General features: G+C 39.5%; 1 long non-coding RNA gene across 1 annotated transcript; it reads right to left on the reverse strand.

Annotated features, from left to right (window-relative positions):
* Positions 1-298: 298 nt before the first annotated feature.
* On the reverse strand, positions 299-22,075 carry LOC106026225 (uncharacterized). The gene is made up of 3 exons (XR_010051545.1): positions 21,602-22,075; positions 3,772-4,056; positions 299-1,395 (listed from the first exon to the last, which is right to left on the reverse strand). It is a non-coding gene; the product is annotated as an uncharacterized LOC106026225 (long non-coding RNA).
* Between the last annotated feature and the right edge of the window lie 30 nt (positions 22,076-22,105).

Consider the following 22,105-nt stretch of genomic DNA (forward strand, 5'->3'; position numbering starts at 1 on the left):
ATACTTTTATCTTACAACCCTCTCATCTCCATCTACACACACACACACACACACACACACACACACACAAACACACACACACACTACATGACTTTTTTCCAACTTGAAAACACTGTTAACTGGGTCTTTTTACATGCTATTTCTTGTCTCTGGAGTGCTCTTCCCCCATAAACTCATTGTCTATTTGCTTTTAATGCAAAAGATTCTTCATCAAGAAAGCCTTCTTTGACTTTCCACATCATGAGGGATCCCATCATTTTACATTTTAATAGCATCATATAGCTCTTCATCACACCTGTCATTACTGAAATATTTTATTAAGACATATTTCCTTAATAAGAGATACAACCCATAATGCCATAATGGTAGCTCCAAATTCTTGCTCAACCCTGTCCCCAAGTATATGCCAATATCAGGGACATAGTACGTACTCAATGAATACTGAGTAATGGGATAAATGAATCAGGCTGTGATAACCTCCAATGCGCCTATCCTGAGAAAAAAATATATTACAATGATTAATTAGTTATACAGACTCTGAAATCATACAGTTCATGATTAAGTCCTGGCTCTGCCATTTCTATCTGTGGGGTTTGAGGAAAGTTAATCCATACTATTGTGCTTCAGATTCTTCATTTATAAAATAGGAGTAATAATTCTGCATTTCATTTAATCCAAGGTGCTCTTGATTAAAACATATATCATGTACCTTAAAAGATAACAAAAAAACCCCCTATCAGATGAGGACACAATGCTTACATTTTCCCATACAAAACTGCCCTCTCTTCCATTGATAGGATTGGTGACACACCATGCATGCCCTGCCTAACACACTGCCCCGTCTGAGAGACTTTCTTCCACCCCTTTAACACCTCATTCTGCAGGTGCCAACAGGTTTCAGACAAGAACTATAAAGACAGTATAACCAATGAATAACCCATCATATGCAGTATCAATGATGTTCACAATTCAACTGAAATATTGAAAATATGAACAAGAGTTGAGTATACAGCAAGGAGGCAGAGCACTTGCCTAGTTTGGGTCCAATCCTGTGTACCACAAAACATAAATACATATGTGAACATTTGTGATCACGAGCAACAGCATCAGGTAATTCCCCAGTTACTGCTCCTGCCATGCCAACAGCAATGATAAGAGGTCATGGCTTGTAAGACACGTCTCAACTTCAGGGAAATGAAGATATGAGAATAAGCTCATTAGCAAATTTATGATATACAGTAGATCTTAGTTTCTTGTGAAAAATAGGATAGCATATGTGAAGTGCATAGTTTGTTAGTATGACATCTTGGACACAATAATAAATGTCCATTATCTCCCAGCAGACACTGTCACCTTTGCCAGTCTTTTCCCACAATGTTCTCTCCTTGGTCACCTCTGCAAGAACAAGCAAATGGATGAGTCACCCCAAGATTCAGCATTTTTCATTTTATAAAATAATGGCAACAGTAAGAAGCCTAGAGAAATCCAGGTTTCTTCAATTGTACAGTGGTGGGATTACAACTCCTATTTGAGTTTCAATACCATAAGGCAGGAGCTTCCTGTCTGCTTGTTCATTGTCATATAGCAAGTTCCTAGAATAGCACCTTGGCATTTAGTAAGAACTCAGTATTTGGAACTGAATGAAACAGTACGTAATTCCACAGATATTTATCACAGTTAGTAATGATGGTTTGGCAGAATTCACACTATGGCAGGTCTGATGCAGAGCTGAGTCAGCTGTAAGTAAGACTTTGATCTCCTATTCTCTCTCTTTTCCATGGAAGCCTTTAAAACATCCCAGTCTTTTATGGGGGACTTTTAGAGGAAATAAATTTAAAACACAAAAATTAAATAATTACTTATAATCCATGTCAGTTACTATCACTTGTTACATCAAGGCTGCCCATGGATATCCTTGGCAAAGAAGAGAAACAGCAAGTGTCCAGGTTTGGTTTGTTTTTGCTAACTCGCAAGATGAGCATGTTTCCCCTTCGAAATCCCAAGCAGTTTCTATTTGGCTCAAAAATTTTAAAAAATTGGAACCCAGGGACTTTCAGACTCTTCTTTTTGACTTTTGCTTCTGGCCAGAAGGACATTCTATTATTAAATGCTTTTACATATATAGAATATTATTCATCAGGGGTGGATGATGCTAAATTTTACAAAATGGGAAAGAACACAGACTGAAGTCTCAGAGTGTCATGGTTTGGATTGCAGCTCATAACCTTTCTGTGTTCCAGCTTCAAAATCTGTAAAATAGGTATAACAGCATGTGTGCTAGATTGCAATGAGAATTAAACAAATAAGCAGTGCTTTGTACACAATAAATGCTAGTAAGCACCAAAAAGACTAAATGCAATTTAGCTTCCAATTAACTTTTGATAATAATTAATTATATGATAGTTTAAGCACACAATGAAAATTACTATTATTATTACTATCAGGCTTGTATTTACAGATTTCCAATGAAAACAAAAAATGTACACAAAGGCTTAATTTTGTTTAAGGATCATTTGGTGGAGAGCATTACCTAAGGTTTTTGGTGGCATGTAGCAGAAATATTGGCTTTCTGTACTGATTCACTTTCTACAGCTATAACAAAAATATCTGAGGCTGGGTACTTTATAAAGAAAGATTTACTTGGCTCAAAGATCTGTAGGTTTGGGAGCATGAAACCGACATTTGCTCGGTTATGGTTAGGACCCCAGTGGCTACATTTTACCATGGCAGAGACACTGTCGTAAGAATGTGTGCAAGAGGAAGATATTACATGAGACAGAGGCCCAGACAGAGAGTGAGGAAGATCCAGTCTAGTTCTTTTATAACAATCTCTCTTGTAAGAACCTAGGGGGGCCTCATGAGGACTCCCAATCCCTTCCAGGGACAATTCCCTCCAAAGTCCCAATCACCTTGCACTAGGGTTTACTTCTTACAGGTCCACCCTGCAGCCTCCCACCACCATCATTCTGAGAACCAGGCTGCCAGCATCTGAGCTCTTGGGAAGCACATTCAATCCATAGCCAAATCGTAGCATCACCTTGAGCAAAGCCACTGCAGGGTCCCTAGAATCAAGCCTCAGAAAGGATGGAAATCAGGGGTTTATGGGGATTGTGAGTACAGTGGCACAGGGAGAGTCCTTTTGGGAATGACTCTGAGAAGGTGTTCCCTCTTGCATCACTCTCTAGAGACGTGAATTCTTGTTCAAGTTGAAATGGCCTGAAGCTACCTACCTACCTTTGGGGCTAATGGTAGGTAGCAGATATGCTACCTGCATGGCTGGTCCCAGCAGGAAAACAGGGTATGGGAGAGGAGGGAGAAACACAAAGGAAAAGCAAGAAAAACAGACAAAGAAGGAAGGAAAGAAAAAACAAACAAACAAAAGAAAGAAAACAATTGGCTGCACAGCAGACCAAAGCAGCAGCTGTCCACCATATGAAGAAAGAAGAAGGGGCAAGGCAGTGTTTTAGAAAATATTATTTATTTTTGCACTGTAGGCCTTTCCAGAAATTTAAATATGTTTCTGTCTTCAGAGGGTACTTACACTCTGAGAGGCAGTCTCATCCTCCTGGCATTCATGCTAAAACAGCAAGAATCTGGCAATAATTATAAACTGTCTCTTCCTCTGGTCTAATGAAGCATATCTCTACTTGTTTGTGTTGCATTAATTTAAATACTAATCATTGCCACAAAACTTCATAGTGGCAATAATTCTGCATTCAATCAAAACAATATTATGCTGAATTTTCAGAACACAATAAATGGTAAACTTACCAAAGTGCCTCACATATTCATGAATCCTCTCTTCAGTTGGGTTACTTTTGGCTATAAGTCACAGAACACCCAACTTGAAGTTGCATAAGACAAATCAAAATGTATTTGTGCACATAACCAGATGTCCAGATGTGGAATAGGCTTCAGAGAAATGAATCCATTGGTTGCTGCTCCATTCTCAATAATTACCATACTGCATTCAGACATTTTTCTACGTTCTGCATCTTGGGCTGGAAGCAAGATTTCCACAGAATTCCCAGGGTTCACCAGTATACAAAACGATATCTGGAGGAAAATGAGAGTCTTTTTTATTTTTGCCCTGCTGAACATCAAGCAGAGGTCTCAAGTATGCTGAGTGAGCCCTCTGCCATGGACTGAACCTCACTCCCAGCTCAGGATCATCTCTTTATACAGGTTGGAGGGCTGAGGAAGAAAGTAACTTTTCCTAGACCCTTCCCACAAACTTTTCACTCTGCTAACTGGTTTAAGACCAGGTTCTTGGACTTAAAGTCACTGACAAAATTATATTAATCATGCATCCTCCCCAAAAAAATCATGTCCCCAAATCCTAGTCCAGCAGACAAGAACAAAGAATAACAAAGGAATGTACATCAAAATGCAAATAGGGCAGGCACTGGTCTCTGGGTCCCAATATTAGAACCTCTACTGCCCCACCGTTAGGTTTGAAAAATTTAATATTTAGTGGACAGTAGATACTGCTTCACACTAATAACGCTAAAGACACCGTGGGCTTCCTGACCTCCTCTACAGCTGGGGCAGAGCTTGTTACATGGCCTCTCCAGGTCATAGTCAGGTTCCTCTCAGAACCTATAATCGAAAAAGCCCAAGACCACCTGGAAAATCCACTTGTTGGCAGGTGGTGGCTAGTTTATAAGGACAGCATGTGACAACAGCTTTCGGACATCCTGGGCAGAGACATCAGATTTAATGTGAAAAATATAGAAGTAAAAGCCAGTTAAATCTAAATTTCATAATAACAAAAAATTTTAGTTTATAAAGACAGCATGTGACAACAGCTTTGAGACATCCTAGGCAGAGACATCAGATTTAATGTGACAGATATAAAAGTGAAAGCCAGTTAAACTAAATTTCATAATAACAAAAAATTTTAGTTTTCAAGTTTAATTTGCCTCAAATACTGCATGGAACATATTTACGCTAAAATAATCATCATCTGCAATTCCAGCATAACTGTTTTATCCAACAATCTAATTCAGTGGTTTCCAGTTCCATTCATGGCAGTGTCGAGTGACAAAGGCAGGGTTGTGGCTTGGTTTCCTTTCATGCTGCTACTCACCTCTCTTTCTTCTGCTTGATTTCTACATCTATCCCTGCATCATGACCAGAAATTTTGTGAGAACACATCATATAATTTATCTTCTTTTGCTTACAATGATGGGTCCAGAGACACTGCATTGTGCATTACAGAAACTCATGGAGTGTTTCAGGTGTAAGAATGGGGTGCTCAGTCTTATATTCTGTAGTGTGATGCATGAATTATAGGGAAGCAAACACAGTAGTTATGAGGATATTATTTCTGTGGCCCAGATATGACAGGAGATGGTCAGAACTGGTGTTGGACCAGCAAGGGAAGTAGAAATTAAGAAATGTTGATGAGGTGAAAATATTTTTGGGGAGTATAGAATTAATTTGATATGTCAATGAATTGCATCTGTCTCAACGAAATCTATTCTTCTACAGTATTAGAATCTATATTTTTTTACCTGACACTTGGCTGCTTGGGATAAAGATTATACTTCTTTTGTGTGTGTGTGTGTGTGTCTGTGTGTGTGTGTGTGTGTGTCTTTTTGAGACAGGGTCTCACTATCCAGTTCAGGCTGAATTTGAGCTCACTTTGTTGCCCAGGCTGGTCTTGAACTCATAATGATCCTCCTGCCTCAGCCTCCCAAATGCTGGGATTATAGACATGTACCACCACGCCCAGCTATGCCCAGCTCCAACCTTTCTTATAGCTAGCTATGGCCACTGCTATGGTTGCTACATTGTGTCAATTTGAGAAGTTTAGAAATTTAACTAAGAGACTCAGCAGGGAGCCAGGATCCTTATTTTATAAGCATCTTCAGTCTGTGCAAGAGGAAGGCACAGAGGTGGTGTGAGTGCTACACCGGCCTTGCTGGGAGAAGGGAATCTGTCTACAACACAAGGGTGTCACAGAAGCTTGTTCTACCTCTCTTTGGCTCTAGCTGTTTTTTCTGGCTGCTGCCTTGAAGTGTTGCCCCAGTGCCATGCTACCCTGCCTTGCAGTCAGATGACAATGGACTGAAACCTCCACAAACTATAAGCTAAATAAACCTTTTTTTCCATCAGTCTGAGCATCAGGTATTTTGTCTCAGCAACAAGAGAAAAATAACCAAGACAGCTAGATATCTAAATTCTAATCAGTGATGGGATGTGTACAACTCTGGGAACATATCTCTCTATAGACAGAGGAAAGGCCTTACTTTTTTCCTATCCCATCCCAATGCTCAACACATCGGCTTTTTGGATAGAGTGATCTCTTGAACCATGAGAATTAGGACTGGGATAGATTTCTTGCAAATATGGTCTCAGTGAGTTGGCCAATCCCTATAAGAACATCTACACACCTTTGCAATATAACTTGATATTTCTTCCATTGAGAGATACGATGTAAAAAACAAAACAAAACAAAACAGGTGCAGTGCTTTTGCCCATCCTTTGAACCTAGACAGTCTCATAACCTGCTTTGGCCAGCAGGTTCAGCAGAAATAACACTGTGGGACTTACAGACCTCGACCTCAAGAGGTCTCTTAGTCTCTGCCCTCACCCACTCCCAGCTCTGCTCTGAGATCCGCGTGGACAAGCCCCATCTAACTACAAGACAATGAAAAGGCGGATGAGAAGACCCCAGTGCGCCAGCCAACAGCCTCCATGAGTTACACCAAACACAAAATGAGACTTCCACAGATGTAAATATCCTGATTAATTTAAGTTGTTATCATGCTTGGAAATTTAAAGTGAATAAAAGCTGTTAAATTAAATTAAGCTGTTAAATTAAATTAAGCTGATAAATAAAGGCTGTTAAATCTTTAAACATTTTTTTTAAAAAAAATCAAACCGAGTTCCAGACTTCCGGGAGAACATGGCGGACAGATAACAGCAACTACCGGAGGCTCTCTGAAAAACTAGGCTCAGAAGCCAGGTATGGTGCGGACTAAAGAGACATAAGCAGGTGGAGTTATGCTCTGCTGACTCAGGAACGAACTCGGCTGAGAGAAACCAACTTGGAATGCAGTCCTGGTGCTAAAACAGGAACAGAAAAGTCTCGCTGCTGAGGCTGGACCCTGCGCCATTGGAAGCCGCGATTTGGGTTTCCCACCGCGCGGTGGCTGGCTGCCTCTACATCGGCTCGGCAAGGAGAGAGACGCGCGGAAACTCTGAGAACGGGAGTCTGAGAACGGAGTCGAAAACAGGACAGGCAGGGAGGCGTGCACTGACTTGTGGCGAGGTGAGTGAGAGAAACTGACACTCCACCACAGTTTGACTCCAGCGGACTTTCTGGGCCCGAGCAGTCCTGCGGGAGCAGGGTGCAGTGGCGACTCCAGCGACACATTCCCCTCTCGGGCGGGATTGGTGAAAAGTGCCTGGCCTGCGTGACGCTGCCGGCGGACCCCGTAGGCTGGCCCAACCCAGATCCCAGAGCCTGACGGAGGCCGGGAGGGGCGGGCCCCGCGTAGGCTGCCTGGTGTGCAGTGGTGAGTGGGAACACCTAACCGGCGCAATTCGATCAGACTGTGGCTGACAGGGAGAGAAGCTGGGCCTCTCATATAAGCTTGCATATATTAGGAACAGAGAATATGGGAAGAGGCAGCAACAAGAAAGGCTCCTCGGCCCCCAATTCTGAGAAACAGGCAATAGCGGACACCGCACCAATACACATAAAGCACCATATAGAGAGCCTCATAGACCAATTCAGGAATGAAGTTATCAACGACCTGAAGCTAGAAGTATGCAAAATAGTTAGAGAAATGCTAAGCCCCACCCAAGAAAAAACAGATGGTGGAATGGAAGAACAGAAAAAGAGGGGAGAATTGTTTGATGGAGAAAACAGGGAAAGCATAGAATATGTGAAGCAGGTTCAAAGGGACTACCAAGATACTAAGAAGTCTATCGAAGACTGGCATAACAGCTTGAAAGAAACTAAGGACAGACTATCTGAACTGGAGGGCAGAATTGTAATATGGGAGAATGAAATGAAAAACTTCTTAAAAATAACAAACAAACAGCAATAATACAAAGACAAGAAGATGATAAGAGGATCCATAACTTAAGGATTAAGAACATAAAAGAAGAAGTAGGGACACAAACAAATGAACTACAAAAGCTACTCACAGAAATAATCCAGGAGAATTTTCCTAATTTAGCAAAAGGTAAAGATACTCAGATGTATGAGGCATACAGGACCCCAGCTACCTACAACCCAAACAGAGCAACACCCAGGCATATAATAATAAAAATTCCAGAAATTCAATACAAGAACAGAATATTAAAAGCTGTCAGAGACAAGAAACAGACCACTTACAAGGGAGCACCCATCAGAATTACAGCAGATTTCTCTGCACAAACCATCAAATCACGAAGAGCGTGGGGGGAAATAATTCAAGCTTTGAAAGATAATAATCTCCAGCCAAGATTGAGATATCCTGCACAACTGTCCCTGGAAATTGATGGAAAAACAAGGTGCTTCCAGGATAAAGAGGAACTGGGGGAATTTGCAACCACCAATTCAACCCTACAGAGAGTATTGCAGGATATTCTAAAAAAAGAAAAATACAAAGAATCCAGAAATAGTGGAGGCCACAACTAATGGAGCAGAGAACAAAGTGAAGAAGACAAACTGACAGTAACTGACAGAATAAGAGCTCAACAGAAATGAGACAGAGAAGATTGATGATAGGAAAAGCTATTTTGGAGAAAATGACATCTTAATAGGTAACACTGATTTAGTATCATCTTGTTTTGAAGTCTCATCTAGCTTTTGTCCTTCTGTCTCCAATGGTCTAAATAGGTTGTATCTTACTGCATTTTATTATGTACGATAGTATAAGCAAAAACCTTTTAAAGACAAGGAGATTATACAGAAACCATTATTCATTTTCTGTTAGTCGATTCTAAATACTCTGTAATGCTGTCATTCTCTTAAATGGTTTTACATTGTTTTGATATACTTAATGCTACAGTATACGAAGTTGTACTCAAGGATTTCAAGGAAAGAGACAATATGGTAACTACTTTTAGGTCAGGATTATCTGGTGGTGAAACACTATTCTGCTTAAATGGTTATGTTTTGATCTGTGCTGTTTCGTTGTTATGCCCTCTTTTATCTCAATCTCCACTCCATTATTTACTTTTTTAATACTTTTTAAAAAATTTTTATCCTTTTAATTAAAGGAAAAAAATAGCAGGATATATTATAGTAACCCACTTTGACTTTCCATTACCTCGATTTAAAGCCCTGTATTACTCTCACCATCTGGTTTTTAACTGATGTTCCCCTATTCTGTTTTGCTGGATAGTATCAGGTTCGAAAATTTAGGCATCAGCTGTGAAGATAATGAGATTCATTATAACGCCCATTCTCGTTGACTTTTCTCTACTTTTGAAGACCTACAATGTCTCCAATGGTTTGGTTTTGTCGGTTTTGTTCTTTACTGTTTTGTTCAATTGTATTAAAACTAATGGTATAGGCAATTCTATTAGAGATAGCGGGAGGCATTATGGTAACCATTATTGATCACCTTGTATTATGTTTTCACATTATCTATTATGTCCACCCTTTTGCCTTGACCGATTCTGTTCTGTTATGTCACATTTGGTTTTACTCTCTTCCAAAAAAGTAATAAGAACCGTGAGAGCAATGAAACCCAAAATGTGTAATAGTCATTGTACAAAAGAGAGGAAAAGAAAGTGCTCTAAACTATATAACTGCATGTATATTTAAGTGTATAAGATAGAATATGATATCACAGAGTTTTATTGGATCATTGAACAGAACTGTTTGCAGTATCATTGATGGAATGTCCACTTTACAAGCTTTAATTTTGTGACTTGAACAATTATTTCTAAGATGACAATATGTAATCCATTAACTAGTGATTTCCTACAGTTCATTTTTTTTCTGCAAATCTGTATAACTTGTACCCTTTCTCTGCTTTTTTTTTCTTTTCTCCTTAAATAAAATTAAAAAAAAAATCAAACCATAAAACAAATGACTAAATCAACATGAAAAATTGTTGAGGTGATTTTTCCCCCTTACTTTAAATACATTATCTTTAGGACATTTATGTTTCGTGTCCATATTTGACTGTTGTAAATTTTGATCAGTATAAAAATAAATCTATGATAGGAAACAAAATTGTTGATTTTAGTATAATTAATTTAAGTAGTTATAGATTTCATGCAGTCTCTTTAATCAGAATACTTTTTTAGGAAGGTGTATGGAGGTTGAACTCAGAGTCTTCACATTAAGCTACATCCCTAGCTCTTCTTTATTTTTTTTTTTTTTCTTAATTTTGAGACAGGATCTGGCTAAGGCACTAAATTGTCCACACTGACTTTGAACTTGGGATCCTCCTGCCATAGCTTCTCAGAGTGCTGGGCTTACAGGTGTACACCACCACTAAAGCTAACCAAAATATTTTCATTCAACCAAAAGTTCTTTTTGCACCTTAAAAGTCATTGATTGTTTGTTTGGTGTTTGTTCACTCTGAGTGCTGAGGACCAAACCCAGGACCTCACACATTGCTATCAGGTGTTCTACACCCTCAACCCAAGTTTCACATTTCCTGTTTTCACTTGTGTCTGTTTTCACTTGTGTCTGTCTGGAAATTGCCTGGAAAGGGTTACGAATTCTCAGAAACACATTTATGAAATCAATAAATTTTTAACAATATGAATCAGGCTCTCTGATTGCTTTATTGGAGTAAAGATATCTTTTATCAGCAACATAAAAATGACCTCATGCTTGATAAAATTTACTCATGATTCAGTTCTTGCAGTTTTTTATTCATTTTGAAATCGTGTTGTCTCTTCAGTTCCACTTTGCTGATAAAGATTTTTATTCAAGGACTGACTTTGCTCCCCAAGGAAGGGAGTTATGATTTTAACTAATAACCTAGGGGCCAGAGATTTAGCTCAGCGGCATAAGCACCTGCCTGGCAAGCATGAGGTTGTGAGTTCGATTCCTGGTACCAAAAACAAAAAGGCCTATGTTCCATGAACATGTACGAACTTACAGTGATAAACAGGAGCTAAAGGCCAATATGCACAAATATCCTTATTATACCTTAGTTTATGCCACCTGAAATAACACCCTCCAATTTGCTGTCAGGAAACATGTTGAGTGTACTTGTTAGAGTGCTAACTTTTTCTTTCCAGTCAAGTGGTTTCTAAGTAATTCCAGAACCAGACATCCTGGACAGCCATGTATTCCAACTGAACTTTTACCTCTGCTACATCTAAAAGATCCAATCATGTCAATTTATGAGAAGAATTTCTTCTTAAAGCTCAGCTAATCATGACTGTGCATAGTTGAGTTGTTAATCAAATACTACTTAATGACTTGGCACACTAATACCCTTATACCTAAAGGGCAGATAATCAAAATACACTCCGTGAATAACATAGATAAGCAGGTTGTCTCTCTGCGAGGAAAGTGGAGCTTTCTCCAGGTTTTAGACTCATCATTAATGGTAGTGGGCAAAAATGTTCTTTCCATGTTCACTCGTGAACTTAAACGGGGATATAAGCTTTTCAAAGAATGATTTTAAAACCCGAATTCACTTCTATAAGAAAGATTTTTCTTTTTCATTTATTTGTTTATTTATTTATTTTTGGTACAGGACTCCAACCCAAGGCCTCACGCTTGCCAGGCAGGTGCTATGCTGCTGAGCTATATCCCTGACCCTCTTTTTCTTTTTTTAAACTTTGCAAAGAATATCTATTTGCATTGAAGAAGCCAGAAAAGATATCTTTATCCCTATCCACATTTTTTTTTGCAGTTGATTTTGTATATTCCTAAATTTACATGATTTTCACCACACATTCCAGAATATCTTCAAAAACCTCTGACTAGACTCACTGATGGTCATCACCCACTCTCAGTTACCCTGCCAGTCCCTAGAAATCACTGAGGTATCTGCAGACTGCAGTGTGCCTATTTGGAGACTTCCTACAAAGGAATAATACACTACGTAATTTTTTGGTCTGGGCCATTCACTTGGTATGTTTTCAAGTTTCATCCACATTGTGCATATATTAGAAATGTCTTTCAAATTTCTTGCTTCTGGTGACCCCTTGGACTGAGTGTTGATGCAATGATAAAGGTTTTAGGCGCGTTAGGAGGGCTCCTAACACTTTTCGAGCTGACTCAGGTTCGTACCTATCTGGCAGAACCCTGCAGCACTATGTGGCTTCAGCCTAGAATGAATTGACTGTCTCTGCTGTTAACCTGCAGAACCAGCCCCATGAGTTTGCTAGGGGTCACGGCTGCCCTGTACCCGTCCTGCAGCCTGACTTCTGTGACTTTGTTTGTCTTCTAACTTTCTGTGGCATCAGGGTTTCTGAACAATAATCAGGCACTTTCATTGAAACTTGAATCGCATATAATTCAGTGCATTTAGATTTTACTCTTTACCTTCCCTGTAACATGGGGCTGGGGATTTAGCTCAGCGGCATAAGCGCCTGCCTTGCGATCAGGCAGTCGTGAGTTCGATCCCCGGTACCGATAAAAAGGAAAAAAAACAAAAAAAAAAAAAAAAAAAAAAGAAAAGAAAAGAAAAAACCTTCCCTGTAACATGCTTCATTCCAAGAAATTTTCCTGTAAGCTTTATGATGAAAGAAGACGCTAGGCCGTGCGCAATTGCAGAGGGACAGAACCAGGCCTCACAAGGAGGTGGTCCCCGCCTGGAAACCAGCGCCATGGGTGGGAACAGCCACACCAGAGCCTTTGGAGGACTGCGGTGGGTGGGGGAATCAGGCCTCACCAGGAGGTGAGCCCCACCTGGAAACCACAGCGTTTCCATTGTTTTCTTGGGTTGGGTTTTCTTTTCTTTCTTTTTTTTTTTTTTTTTTTTTTTTATTATGTTAAATCTGATGGCGTGAGCAGCTATTTAAAAGATAGCAAGACTTATTATGGTAGCCATTTTGCATTTACTATAGCTTATTTTGAAGATCTTTATTACATTCACTGTTTTGTTTCTATTGTTTCTGTTCTGTTCTGTTTGATTTTTACTATGTCTGAAGGTATCTGCAGCTATTTGGAAGACAACAAAGGCATTATGGTAACTACTGTTGATTTCCGAAGGTTTAGCAGTGATGTATCACTTGTACTAGTTTACTTTGATTGGTTTTATTGTTTTATTCCCCTTGGTTTTATTTTTAAAATAAAATTTAAAAATTAAAATTACAAAAGAAAAGAAGACCCTAGCCAATAAGCCTAAAAGGAACAGAAGTGGTCACTATCAAGGGAAATTGAATAATCAGGAACCCATCTAGAACTGTCTTCACAGGACAGCTGTCCCTTGTTGGGCCATAGAAGTTCGACTACTTCCTCTTACACGGAGGCATTTAGACTATAAATTCTGGACCATGAAGTGATCTTCCCAAACCTGGCTGCTTGAAGATTTCACGACTTCCTAGATGGTGGACAAATGTCCACAGGGATCCTCTTTGACCATTTTCAGTATGACCTTTTAAAATGAAAAACAGCCTTTGGGAAGCTGAGACAGGCGAATTGTTGCAAGTTTGAGACCAGTCTGGGCTACAGAGTGAGCCTAAGGTCAGCCTGAACTGCATAGTGAGACCCTATCTCAAAAAGACCTAAATAAATAAATAAAATAAAATGAAAAAATTGCTATTCTTTCCATATCCATGAAGTCTTTGAGTGGAAAAGTCTTTCTCCAGATTTTAAATTTGTGATAAAGGCATTTTTAAAGAAATGCACTTTTGAAATTAAAAAGAGAAAAAAACCAGTTTAGCTCAGTGGCACAAGTGCCTGCTTAGCAAGTGCTAGATTGTGAGTTCAATCCCTGGTACAAAAAAAAAAAAAAAAAAAGAAAGAAAGAAAAAAGAGAGAGAGAGAGAGAGAGAGAGAGAGAGAGAGAGACAGAAATGTATTCCATTTTATGACCAAACAATATCCCACCATACAGATATACCACCTTTTGCCTATCACTGCATGGACTGCTGGGTTGTTTCTACACTTGGGGTATGAAAACCATCACACCATTCCTGCACAAGCTTTCGTGTGCATGTGTTTGTGTGATAAGTTTGTTTAATTTACCGAGGAACAGTCAAGCGCTTTCCACAGCTGCTGCAGCGTTTTTCATTCCCACCAGCACTGGGTGCTGGTTCGGATGTGTCCATATCCTCACTTACACTTGTTATTGCCTCTCTTTCTTATTATAGCATCCTGGTAGGCATAAGGTGTTATCTTCCTGTAATTTTGCTTGGTCTTTTCCTAATGTTTAATGATGTTGGTCGTATTTTCATAAGCTTATTGACCACCTGTATGTCTTCTTTGGAAAACTATCTATTGAAATCCTTTGCCTGTTTTTTAAATGTCTTTTCTTCTTGGATTGTGAGTTTTTGCTATGTATGGAGATGCAATTCATTTATCAAATATATGATTTACAAACACTAATTCCTCCTTTTGGCTTTGGCTTTGTCTCTCTCTCTCTCTCTCTCTCTCTCTCTCTCTCTCTCTCTCTCTGTGTGTGTGTGTGTGTGTGTGTGTGTGTGTGTGTGTGTGGCAGTGTCTTACAGTGTAGGCCTGGTGGTCTTGAATTTCTCATCCTCCTGGCTCAGCCTCCCAACCATTAGCTTTTCATTTTCTTAATGGTACCTTTTGAAGCTCAAACTGTTTTAATTTTTAAGACCAAATCATGTATTCATACATTTGCTTAGTCTCTAAGTGTCATTTCTAAGAAATCATTACCTCATCTGAGATCAGAAATATATACACCTGTTTCCTTTCAAGTTTTGTAGTTTTAGGTCTCTGAAATATTTTTAATTGACCTTTTCTAAGTGATGTGAAGTAGGCCCTAACTTCATCACAAAATCCTTTATTGAAGAAATTGCCCTCCATTGGAAGACTGTAATTATAGATTTGAGTTTATTTTTTAGTCTCTCAATTCTATTCCATTGATCTATGTAACTGTCATTATGCCCATACTGTAATACTTTGATTATTGTACCTTTGTATGAGTTTTGAAAGCAGGAAATATAAATCCTTCAATTTTATTCTTCCCTTTCAAGATGGTGGTGGTTCTTCCATGTCCCTTAATCTTCAACATAAATTTTAGAATCAGTTTATAAATTGCAGCAAGGAAAAGGACTTGGGATCTCAATAAGGACTACGTTGATCTATATAGGTCAGTGTAATAGTATTTTTCCAATCCATGAACATAAGGTATCTTTACATTTCATTTTTAATTTCTTCTAACAAGGTTTTATAGTTTTACTACACAAATATTTACTTTTTTCATACATTTATACCCACGCAATTCATTCTCTGTGAATGTTGCACACTGAGATTATGTCCTGTACCCTGGCTACACCTCTTAGTTTCAGCAGATTTTTTTGGTCCCACAAGATTTTCTATATACATAAGAGCACATCACCTGCAAATAAAAATAGTTTTACTTCCTCTTTTCTAATGTGGATGTCTTTTTTATTTCTTTCTTTGTTTTTTTCTTTCCTTGAGTAATTGTTGCTTTGGTCAGGTCCTGTAGTACAACACTGACCAGAATTGGTAAGAATAGACATCCAATTATTCTACCTGCTATTAAACATGAATATTCTTACTCTACTTTCTTAGCTATATGCAGTTCATGATGGCTCAGGGTCTCTCAAGCGCTCCTTTGTAACGAGTCTCATCAGGTGCTCTTTACATGTGTGTTTCCCTCAGTGGCTGCCCATATCTCTGGAGTTATGGGAACTTTGGTAGGGCACCCAATTAGTTTGTGCTTAACACAAATGTCCTGTTTGAAAGCCACAACAGCTACCAAGGGTTTTAAGCAAGGCACAGAAATTGTTAAGTACTAAAGAAAAAATGAATTTGATTTTATCTCACTTCAAAACAAATGATACATAGATGCGTAGGCTAATTTACTTGATTTACCTATCTCACAATGAATGTGTGCGTACATATGTATGTATGTATGTATGTATGTATGTATGTATGTATATGTGCATACACACTACGGTAGGATGGTGGGGTGGTACATGCCTATAATCCAGCTACTTGGAAGCTGACCCAGGAGGGCTGCAAGTTCAAGGCCAGCCTGAAAATAAAACATTATAGGGCTGGGGCTGTAGCTCACTGCCAACTCCCTGGATTCAATCCCCAGTGCCACAAAGCAAACAGAAATGTTAAATGTACTTTCTTTCTTCATTTTTTTTTGTATTTTTTGTTTTAAAGAGAATAAAGCCAAGCAAAACAAAACAGAATAAAGCCAATCAAAACAAAATTGTGCGAGACAGGACTTCAAAACAAGATGTTAGGAAATCAACCTAATTCCTCTTGTTGTCTCCAAAATAGCTGTCCATACCTACAGACATAGTAAAAATCAAACAAAACAGAACAGAATAAAACAAATAAAAACAAAACAATGAACACAATAAAGAACTCCAAAACAAAACAATAGTAAATACAAAATGGCTATCATAATATCTATTATCTTTGAAATAGCTGCCCATTCCACTGGATATAACAAAATCAAACAAAACAATAAAACCCAACACAACAACACAAAGAAAATGGTATAGGACTTCAAAACAAGAAGGAGATCCCACATAGATGCTTCATTGCATATTGTTATCCCCTGAATAGGTGATCAGACTACCAGCTTAGGTCTGCAAAGTCAGTGAAACACAATACTATAAGCATTAAATTGTATTTTACCTCAAGAGCTATCATCGCAGCCTGTGTCTCCCTGTATCAGCGGATCACTTATAGCTGGGGGCCAGGGTATGTGTGGCTCTTCTTATCTCCCAGTCCATGTGCTAGAAAGGGCTGGCATCTGGTTCATCCCTCAGCGGCTTGCATATGGCATCAGCTTGCAGGGAGGGCTTGCTCCTTCTAAATGTACTCTTTCACGTAGCCATCCTTATACTTGTGTAACTCAAATACAGCATTATCTAAATGTTTCAATTTGTCTCCCTTGTTGCCTTTTAAATGCACCTGATGTCCTCAAGGATGGTGCTTATTCCTAAAAATGATCACTCAGAGACTACATACTTTTATTTTTTTTTTTTTTACTTTTTAAGCCAGCTTTATTGAGCACACAATTTGTATCTAGAATAAATAAAATACAATCATTTTTGAACATTTTTTCTTTAGTTGTGGAATATGTACTGGATAACCACTAAAATGCTTCCCTATTTCTCTCTGCAACCCTCCAGTCCTAGCACCAGGAATTTCTTCTTTGTTGCTATGGATTTATCTTTTCTAGAGCTCCTTATAAACAGATTTCTACAATCTTTAACATCTGGCTTCTTCTGTTCAGCATTATTTATATTCATTCATCATAGTGTTGAATAAACCAACTAGTCTGTTGTATAGAAATATCACACTATTATTTCACTTATTGATGATATTTTGGTTGTTATTAGTTTGGGCCTTTATTATAAATAAAGCTGCTATGAATATTCATGTGCAATTCATGTATGAGTATGTATATCTGTCTTTCGGGCAGGTAGCTAGCAGTGAAATTAGTGGGTCACATAATAAAGGCATGTTTAACTTCATTTTTAAAAAAGAAAAAGCTCTTACAAAATTGTTTTCCAAAGTGGTTATATAATTTCACGTTCTTTCCAGTAGTGCGTGATTTATTTCCAGTTAATCCACAATTGTCAAAATTTGGTGTTTTTTATATTTTGTTTTTAATTCATTGTTCTAATGGTATAGGTTTTATAATGCATCTCGAAGTGGTTTTAATTTCTCTTATGACTTGATGTTGGGCATCTATCTGCTTCATGTGCTAACTGGTCATGTATATATCTTCTTAAAAATGTGTGTTTGAATCTATTGCTGTGTTTATACTTGTTGATTATTATTGAGTTAGAAGAGTTCTGTATGCATTCTGGGTTAAAGTCCTTTGTTAGATGTATGTGTGAAGAAGATTTTCTTCCAGTGTGTGACATTTAGGGTTTTCAGTTCTAGTTGACTTATTTTCCTTTAGTTTTATTTTCTGTAGCTGACAATATCTCAACAAAATATACATACATCCTTTTATAGCTCTGCAGGACTGCTGAGTTTATGTCATGTTTAGGTTTTGTTGTTGTTTTATTTTTAGCACATATTTATGGTGTGCAACATGATGTTTTTTGTTTTCCAACACTGGAGATTGAACAAAGGGAGCACTGAGCCATATATTCTGTCCTTTTCATTTTAATTTGAAGATACTATCTTGCTAGGTTGCCCAGGCTGGCCTTGAACTCCTCCTGTGTCAGCCTCCCAAGTAGCTGAGATTACAGGTGTACATCACCATGCTCTGCTGTAACATGACATTTTCATGTATGTATCACATATACATACACACATATGTATGTACATGTACACACTGTGGAATGGCCAAATCAAATTAACATGCATCATCTCAGATACTTATCATTTTTTGAGGCAAGATAAAATTAAACTGATTTTTTTCTTCTATAGTTAGTGATTTCTGTATCCTGCCTAATATATATATATATATATGCCTGCTCCAAAGTGGCAAAGATTATCTCCAATGTCAACAAGTTGTACACCAAATGTTGAGTAATTTTACTGTATGCCATGTGATATGCATCAAGTTCTACTTTGCCCTCTCCCTGGCACTGAAAAAGAATTTTTAACCCCAAAGTCCACAGGATTTTTGAAGGAGAGAGTCTGGAGGCAGTGAAGGAAAGCACTTCCTGACATCCTGGCCCCGGTATACATGAAGCATTATATATCATACAACCAACAATATGCATCTAGAAGGGTAAAACTTCTTTTTGTTTTGGTTTTTGTTTTGGAATGAGGGATTAAACTCACAACCTCACGCTTGTGCAGCAGGTACTTATTAGAAGAGTAAAACTTTAAGGAAAAGAAATATCTGAGAAAAAGGCCAGGCACTCAGGAGGCTGAGGCAGGAGCATCGCCATGATTTTGAGGCTACCTTGGCTACATAGTGAGTTCAAGTCCAGCCTGAATTACATAACAATCTCCTGTCTCAAAAGCAAAAAAAGAAAAAAAATCTGAGAAGAATATGTGGTGGTTACTGAAGCTAGATGTTTCTGAGGGGCACAGTTCAAGTATTTTAGTGGAAGTGTTTTAGTGGCAAAAATGGCCATATTTGGGAAGACAGCAAGCAGTGGTATGGAAGACAGATTATTCACAGAGGTTATTATATAATCTGAAACTTGTCTGAGAATGCTTGGCATTAAATGTGTGACATTCATCTATAGATAAATTTGGTTTTGAAATCCAAACCACATTCAAAATAATAGTCTCTAAAATATGTGCATCAGTGTAAGGTATATTAAATATTCTTTCACTGGCAAAAATGATGTCACCATGATTTGTGGATATGCTTAAAATTGTGCTGGCCCTTCCTTGTCTTTGCGATGAGAGTGAAGAGTAAGTGAGCTTTTAGACTACCCAGATGACATTCTGATTCATTTCCTTCTCTGTAAAATGGAGAGAGCAGAATCCATCTCCTAAGGGACGCTGAGGAATGAATCACACCCAGCTCTGGGCCTGGCGTTCCTGAAAGTTCATGTATTTATTTGTTACTTTTCCTTCAACCATTTTCCTTATCACAATGCTATGAACTTTTTTATGTCAATAAGTTCTCTTGTGTTCTCGTTTCAACTCTCTTGCTAAGCAGTCTTTCAGTTTAACCATGCTGGCCTCTCTTTGAAGATCGTAGGTCAAGGTTTATCAAATCTTAAGTGTACCTAATTGCTTGGGGTGTTTTTAAATGCAGGTCCCAAGACTACCTCAAAAGACTGATTTCCCCATGTCTGTCTGGATATGGTCTAGAACTCTGCAGAACCACAGCTGGATTGAGTTAAATGATCAAAGAAATCTGGGACCTGTGAAAAACTTGCTTCAGATGCACTGAGATTGCATTTTCTTCAAATCCGGGGTGAAACCCAAACAGACAGCTGACCTGGTTCTCCAGTCCCACATGGAGCCTCAGACTGAGCTAACCCAGAAACCTAAAGCATCATTACTTCTGCTATTTTCTTCTGCTCTTCTTGACATGAAAATATCTTCTTACTCTTCCACCGTCCAACTCCCCCTTTTCTATAGCTTCCTGGATTTTCCTTACTCCTAATCCAATGCTTCAATCAAGGCTATTCCCAATGCCCTCAATAAGTCAATGAAGGCCAGCTTCTGGGACACTTACAAGAGCAAGGGAGATGGACACTTCCTGCAGAGATGTCCAACCACAGGGATCTAAGCCTGGGGACTCATGGGCCACTTTGGGGTTAGGTAAACAGCCTGCCCAAGAGTGAAACAACCCAGATGGTCTTGTGTAACAGATTTAGCTTCCTACAGCTCTGGGAAATATGAATTCCCAATTTTCTCTCGGGTTAATGCTAGACATCCTTGCAACTGACAGTTCTGCCTAAAACATCCTGTTGATACTTCAAATAAAGGCCTATCCCCTTCTCTCTCTTCCTCTTGACTTTGTACTTTGCTCACAAGTAGGTTCTCCCACTCTGGACTGTGGCAAACAATTCTGTGCACCTCATATTTTCATGGACTGTCACCTCCCTCCTACAACTGAAATCCCCAAGATAGCCTCCCCTGTCCCCGTAGGCAGGGGACCTTGTTTCTTCTTCTTCTTGGGACAACACCCTGTCCACTTCTCTGCCCCTTTTCTCTGAGACTCATGTTTCAGAGCTCATTGTTCATTACAAATGTCCTGATTAGTGAATTTATTTCACACTCACACCTGTTATACAGTCCTCCCTTGCACCCTAGCTCTGCCATCACTCCAGACTTCACCTTCCTTCACAGTTCATGTGGTACTCACTTCCCCCACTAGAAACAGCTGCAAGAACTTCATAAAGGCAGTATTGGAGCTCACTCAATCCTTGTAATAGCATACAGTATTATTATCTTCATTTTACAGATGAGGAAACCGAGGCCCAAAAGGCTGCTTAGGCTGGCCTAGAGTTACCCAGTGAAGTGTGAATGAGGATAAGGAAGTCTATTTGCAGAGTCCTGACTGTGACCTCCCACTTGCTTACTCCTTGCACTTGTAATGTCCTCCACATCAACGGTTCTAGAGATAGCCTGAGGCAGTTTTGGTAGGCCAGCCAGGGACACCCAGCTGTAGCTCCAACCAGAGCTGCTCAGAAAATGCAGACCTACGACCTCCTGTCCCAGATCATCCAGCCGATGACAGGGACTCCCAGCTACACAGAGCCAGCCAGCGTACCTACCTCAGCTCCCAGTCATTCAGCCCCAGCCTGCAAAACAAACTGTTGCAGGCATCTCCCAGGATTGAAAACACTTTCGCAAATGTGTGCACTGCTACTATTTCAGCCAAGCCCCTCATGGCACTAAACAAGCCTAATCAGTACCCACAACTGCTTAAAATTGCAATAATTTCAATATATTGAGTGGCTACTATGTGCCAAGCACGATCCCAATTACTTTATAAATGCTTATGCCTCAAAATGCCACCACCTGTTTACAAAAGGGAATAACAGACCCGGGCAGATCAAGGCATGATCAGGATCACACCTGTGTGACTCTTGTTGCAGAATTCTCTCCGGCCACACTTACATCTCACAACCAGTTGTCCTGGGTCTAGAGCCCAGTCAGTCTCCCAGCCATCTGGACCACACTGCGTTAAACTGCTGTGTCACTGTGGAGCTGCGGGTTCACCCGTGAAAGTCAAAGAATAGGGGAAGGGAAGGCAGAAGAGAGCTGTAGCGGTAAAATCCGGAAAGGAGGTGAGGGTGTGCACGGTTACTTCCTAGTCACCGTTACTCAGCACTTTGCAAGGTGCTCGGTGCAAGATGCTATGCAGCCGGCGGTAGGCCGGTCTTTCCGAGAAATCCAGCCTTGCCTGGAGCGTTCTTAGGAGTGTCCCCGTCTCGAGCCTGGGCGTTTCCGGCCAAGGCCTGGCTGACGCATTCCCCAAGTGACCCAAGATGTGGTCCTGTGGCTCTGGGTGGTCACACGCCTCCAGCCACTGTGCACAATACTAGTGCTCTTAAGAACGCCCCGCTGTACCCACAGATCATTCCTAGCGAGTAAGCCCCGCCCACTCAAAGCCCCGCCCCG

Source organism: Cavia porcellus, unplaced genomic scaffold, assembly GCF_034190915.1.
Source record: "Cavia porcellus strain 051 isolate PalLab524CR breed Dunkin Hartley unplaced genomic scaffold, mCavPor4.1 scaffold_1, whole genome shotgun sequence".
Taxonomy (NCBI): domain Eukaryota; kingdom Metazoa; phylum Chordata; class Mammalia; order Rodentia; family Caviidae; genus Cavia; species Cavia porcellus.